Consider the following 5,564-nt stretch of genomic DNA (forward strand, 5'->3'; position numbering starts at 1 on the left):
CACTACTGTGGGCCACTGGGAAGCAGTGCAATGATGAAAGGGCATCGGTCAGGCCCAGCCCACCACCCACAGTGCCTGGGAGGTGGGGGGGAGTCTTGCTGCCTCACTCCACTAACCAGCAGTAAGGCACAGGTGCGGAGCTGGTCTGGACTCTCCATCGGAGGATCAGGTGAGGGCAGAGCTGGGGGGGGGGGGTCCTCCGCCAACCTGTCCATCTGGGTCATGGCTGGACAGGGGGAAGGGGCAGAGGCCTCTGACTCAGAAAAGCTATGGTTTGAAGAGGATCTTTACAACCAGCTCCCAGGTAAGCCTGTGGGCTTGAGGTTTGGTCAGGGCCCTGTGGAGAAAGAGGCCCATTGCTTTGCACAGAGGGTTTGCCTGGGCCTGGCTCAGAGCCAGCTCAACAACCTTGACTATGTGGAGGTGCCCTGGGCCCAGCCCTCCTGGAAGGCCTGGGGAGGGCCAAACTCTGGAGAGAATGTTCTCCTGGGTTCTCAGCAGGAGCAGCACTAGCTGGGCGGACAGTAGACTCAGGATACAAAGCCTGCAGCTCATGTCCTCCAACCATGCCCACTTGTTCTCTTACAGGGACATGTGCTGCCCTGAGCCTGCAGGAGAGACTGTGAGGTGCCTGGCATGCCCACCCTCACAGCTGGAATCGGGGGGAGTGGAGCCCAACTGCCAAGAAGCCTGGCCCCAGGCGTGCTTGCAGGGTCACCTTCAGCATCAGGACCAGACACAAAAGATTTTGATGTGCCCAGTGACAGCCACTCAAGCCTGTCTCCTTGAGAGGAGGCCCAGGTCTCCGGATGGGCATTTGAGAGTACCCCTCACCAATGGTTGAGCACAGAGGGACCCTGGCTTCACCCCCACCCTGGGCGTAAAAGCCCTGGCATCCCGGGGAGGATGAGGGGAAATGACACATGCTCCTCTGTCTCCTAGGCCTGATCCCTTGGGGTTCCTCCATCCCAAGGTCACCTGACTTAGGCCCATGGCTGGAGGTGGCCACCTCTTGCTCTCGTGCAGATTATGTACCCATTGGCCAAAGACCCCCATGCAGCTGTCTCCTGCCCTTGCTGGGAGAGGCTTGTGAACTCAGGGCACTGCTCAAATGTCCCCTCCTATGGGAAGCCTTCCCTGGGCTCTAAGACATCCAATGTTCCTCCACCAGTGCATGTTAGATCACATTTTTCTCCCTGTGGCTGAAGCCCTCTTTAAACGGGGAGCCCCTGAAGGCAGGGAGCATGTAGTTTTTTTTTTCTTGGCAGTGCCTGGCACAATACGCTTTAAAAATCCAAATAAACAGAAAAAGTATAAAGTATTATAAGCATAACATGATGGGGGTGTTAATCAGGGGTCTGCCTGACCTCTCAGAGGATGCTTGTCCTGTTTTTAAAAAGGCACCTACTATGTATTTTAAAGTCAAATCTGATTTTGTTAAGTCATATGGGCCCCGCCTCACATCAGGGGCCACCTGCCCGGGGCAGGTGGCAGAATGGGGGCAGAGATTTGGATGCAGGTGTATCTGAGTCTGCCTGCACCTGTAGGCGAGATGCACAGGCCATACCTTCTCCCTCCTTGGTTGTGTCCATCTTTTTTTTTTTTTTTTTTTTTTTTTTTTTTTTATTTTTTCAACAGCAGCAGGCCTCTTAGGTCAGCGTGTACTTGGCAAATGTTTACTTACGAACAGCTTCAAAGCCTACTTCACTATTTCCATTTTTTTTTTTTTTTTTTTTTTGGTTGTGTCCATCTTGATCTGTGACATCAAAGCAAGAGGAAGTGAATGCCACCTCCTGTGTTGGGGAGAGCTGGGGCTGGCCATTTGGTGGTAGGAAGTGAAAAAAATCTCAGGTGCTGATGGAGAGGGGGCTGGGTTAGGAGGGGACCTGAACTAAGCAGTCCAGGGCGCACCCCCTCATCAGCGGCTGGGGTGGATGGTGGGGTCGGCCACTGACCAAATAGGAGAGGGAAAAGAGAAGCAGATTTCCGGGTGGGAGGGAAGAAGCTGTGTGCCAATCCGAATGTGCTGAGCGTGAGATGCCCAGGAAACGTCCCCTGGGGACACTTAGATGTGGGTCTGTAACTCAAGGGACTTGGGGTTAGTTAAGTCAGTTCTGGGTTGGGACTAAGAAGTGGGTAAGATGTCCAAGAAGGTATGGTAAAGACAGGACCCTCATGAGGAGAGGAGACAGGATAGAAGCGGGAGAGGAAGTAAGAAGAGCGTGAAAAGTCCGGGGCTAGAGGAGTTGGGGGCAGAAAGAACTCTTGGGGCCTTGTCTACAGACGGTGAGGAGGAGGGGAGCAGCCAGGATGGGAGGTACTGGAGTCCGGAGGGGGGCCGACGCCTTAAAGAAGTTGTGAGAGTTGGCTTGGTCACGGGCGGGACCCCGGGGCCTGGGCCTCCGCCAGGGGTAGCTACGTCCCGCCGTCCGCCCCGTCGAAGCGTGAAGGCGCATGCGCAGAGCGGCGGGCATTGTCACGTGCGGCCGCCTCGCGCGGATTGGCCCGCGGTCTCCTGAGGCTGGCCCGAGCTGTCCGTGCAGCGGAGCGCGCGGAGGGATCCTGCGTAGGCGCGGCGGAAAGGGGACAACGGTGCGTCCCCGGGCCTGGCCTTCTGGGGCCGACCCTTCCTCTCCCTGACCTGGGCGGGAGGGTGGGCGCGCCCGGATCCCAGTGGCCCCGCCTGGATAGTGACCCGAGCTCTGGCCCTCGCGGGGGTCTCCCTCCTCCCCTCCTGGGGCCGGTGGAGTGGACGCGTCCGGGCCCCGCCCCCACGGCCGCTCCGCCCCCAGGCAGCCGGGCAGCCGAAGCCCTCTAGAATGGAGGTTCTGGACGAGTTCGACAGCGAGTTTCCGCAGAGTGTGACCTTCTGCCAACTCATCCCCGAGGAGGACTTCGAGAGGCAAGCGGCGACCTACACTGAGCGCGCGCTGCGCCTCCTCTTACTTAGCCTCGACCGCAACCCGGCGCTGGATGAGAGGGTGGTGCGCAAGGGCAAGCAGGCAGAGTGCGAGCGGCGTGGGCTCCTGTCCTTCCTCTGGGTGCGGGCCCGGGAGGGCGGGGCTCCGGGGTTCCGAGGTGGGGGCGGGGCGCCGGTGTCCGCCCTGCTAGAGCTGCTGGGAGGGGTAGTTCAGGAGGCGGCCCCGGCCAGGCGGCTCACGCGTCTGGCTTCCTCCTCTCTTCCTCTCCCGCTGTTGTCGCAGGCCAAGATCTCGTGTGCCGTCCAGAGGGGGCTGAACTGTTGCAACAGCATGGGCGCCCTGGAGATGCACCAGCGCCTGGAGCAGCTCAAGAGGCGCATCCACCGTGTGCACTTACACTCGCAGGGTGAGGCTCCATCCGCGCTGCGCTCGAGCGGCCTGGTTGACCTGACTCACACCTCCCCGGTGGTCCACAGAAGGCTATCTACGCTTGGTCTGTCAATTAGGACCCGGCAAGGCCCGCACACTGTTTGGGTGGGAGGCAAATTCGTGTACACCCCGGGCCCCGCGAGAGTGAAATGAGAGGTGGCCTCAGGGTGGCAGGTGGGGATTCTGGCCTCGTATTTTGAAGTTCCTTTTGACGCAGGATGCCCTCACCTTTCCCCGATGCTGTGGACTAAAGAACTGTGTTGTCCTTTGGGGGACCCACTCGATGGGTTTGTATCTGTTGTCTGGGTCCACTGGTGTGTTTGCTCTTCTCCCTCTGCCTGTTATTTCTTGGATAGTCGTTCTAAAGCCTTGATGAGGTTTGGATTTGGTCCTTGGGAGTGTCCGTGTTCAGGGATGGATGGTGGTGTTGGGCTTCTTTGTCTCGCCTCACATCGGGGGGCCAGCTCACCTGGGGGGGGGTCCCACAGCACCGTTTCATCCAACAGCTGGACCCACAGCATGTGTAGCTCTTCTCGCGGTCTCCCAAGATGCTGGTGTGGTGTTATTTATCCCTGTTTTACAGAAGAGGAAATGGAGGCCCAGGGAGGTTGTCCAGCATGTGTAGGCCACACAGGTGTGGTGGAGCTGGACTGAGACTCAGGGCAGGTGCTCAGCCTCCAGCCAGTGCTCCTTGGCAGTGCTTATCTCACTCTAGATGAGCCGTGTGAGAGGCTGCAGGAGGGGCTTGTTACCTCCTACTTTGCTGGTGGGACCCAGCTTTGAACAGTAGAAAGACCCAGACTCATCAGAACAGGAGAGAGGAGGTGCAGGCCCTAGGTTCCTCCCCAAGCCCACCTCTGCAAGACTTCCTCCCCGTGCACCCTTTGCGCACCCCCAGGATGACCCGGGGCTGCGTGTAGTCGGTGGGCTCACTGTCTGGGGACTGGACAACCCACTGGGGTGCTGGCAGACTCCAGGGCTTTGTGCCATGCCTGGGAGGGTGGGTGGCAGGCCAACCTGCTCGGGCCAAGCCCAGCCCTCCTTGGCAGTGACACTCCATCACTTCCTGTGAAATTCTGCCCTGGAAGGCAGACAGCCTGGCGTGGCCCCTGCATGGGCCTTGTATAGTTCGAGCTTCCCGCTCCACTCGTAAGATAGAGACAAAAGTACCGTTTCCCTGTGGGGCAGTTTTGGGGCCCATGAGGTGGCACGTGTTCATGCCCATCAGTAGTGGTGCCCTTTGTGGGCCTGCCTCCCTCCTTGTTGGAGGGCCTGTGTTTGGCGCTCCCCCAACCTGTTCGGGCCTTGGGGTAGGTGCTCACCGACACCTTCTGTCCCAGATGCCAAGAACGAAGAGAAGCAAGCCAAAACCGAAGAAACCAGAACCCATCCTCTTGCGGGACCAGTCGACCTCCCCGTGCCTGCCAGCAACCCTGCTGCCACCACCATGGCCTCCATGGTGGCCCCATCAACCTCTGTCTACACTCTCCCCACGGTCTTTGGCCCCTTCCCTCCGCTGCCTAGCACGTCAGTCAGTGGCCCTGGGAGGGGCAACCTCTAACCCCCTGCTCAGAAGCACCCCAGCGATGCCCGGGCCCACAGCAGTGGTTCCCAGAACTTTCTCTGCAGGCAGCAGTAGATAGATGAAAGGGGGCTGCTCTGCTCGCAGAGTTGGGCTGGGGGAGGCACAGGGCTCCGCCTGCCTGGCCTCAGTGCACTCAGCGCAATCCCGGGGCTTCCAGGGGACGCCTGAAGCCTGCCTCTCCCCGTGGGTGTCATTCTCCAGGCCACCCTCTGAGTGCCTCTGCAGTGCCCTTCCGACTCGCCTACCCTTCCTAACTCCCGCTTATCCGTCACCTGTCCCCCAGGCGGGGCTGGGATCTCCTCTGTTGGCTCCCAGCCCCCACGCCCGGCCCCATCCCCCTAACACCAAGCTCCAGGTGGCACCAAGGATGAGCCTGATGTGTTTGCTGGTTGACTGGAAGGCACATCGTTCTCATAGTTCTTGGAGAAGGTGTTTCTCTTCACGATGAGGATCCCACCCTTGTCCTAAAGTTTCTTTTGTTTGCTGAAGATGGAGCAATTGGAAGTTTCGAGGTCTGAAGCAAAATTGAACTGGACTGGCCTGTCATCGAACCCGAAGAGGTGGGAGGATTTATCCCGGGCCCGAGGCAAATGAGACGGGAGGGTTTGGGGGAGACTGCTGTGTGCCAG

Source organism: Lipotes vexillifer, unplaced genomic scaffold (genome assembly GCF_000442215.2).
Source record: "Lipotes vexillifer unplaced genomic scaffold, Lipotes_vexillifer_v1.1 scaffold1783, whole genome shotgun sequence".
Lineage (NCBI taxonomy): Eukaryota > Metazoa > Chordata > Mammalia > Artiodactyla > Lipotidae > Lipotes > Lipotes vexillifer.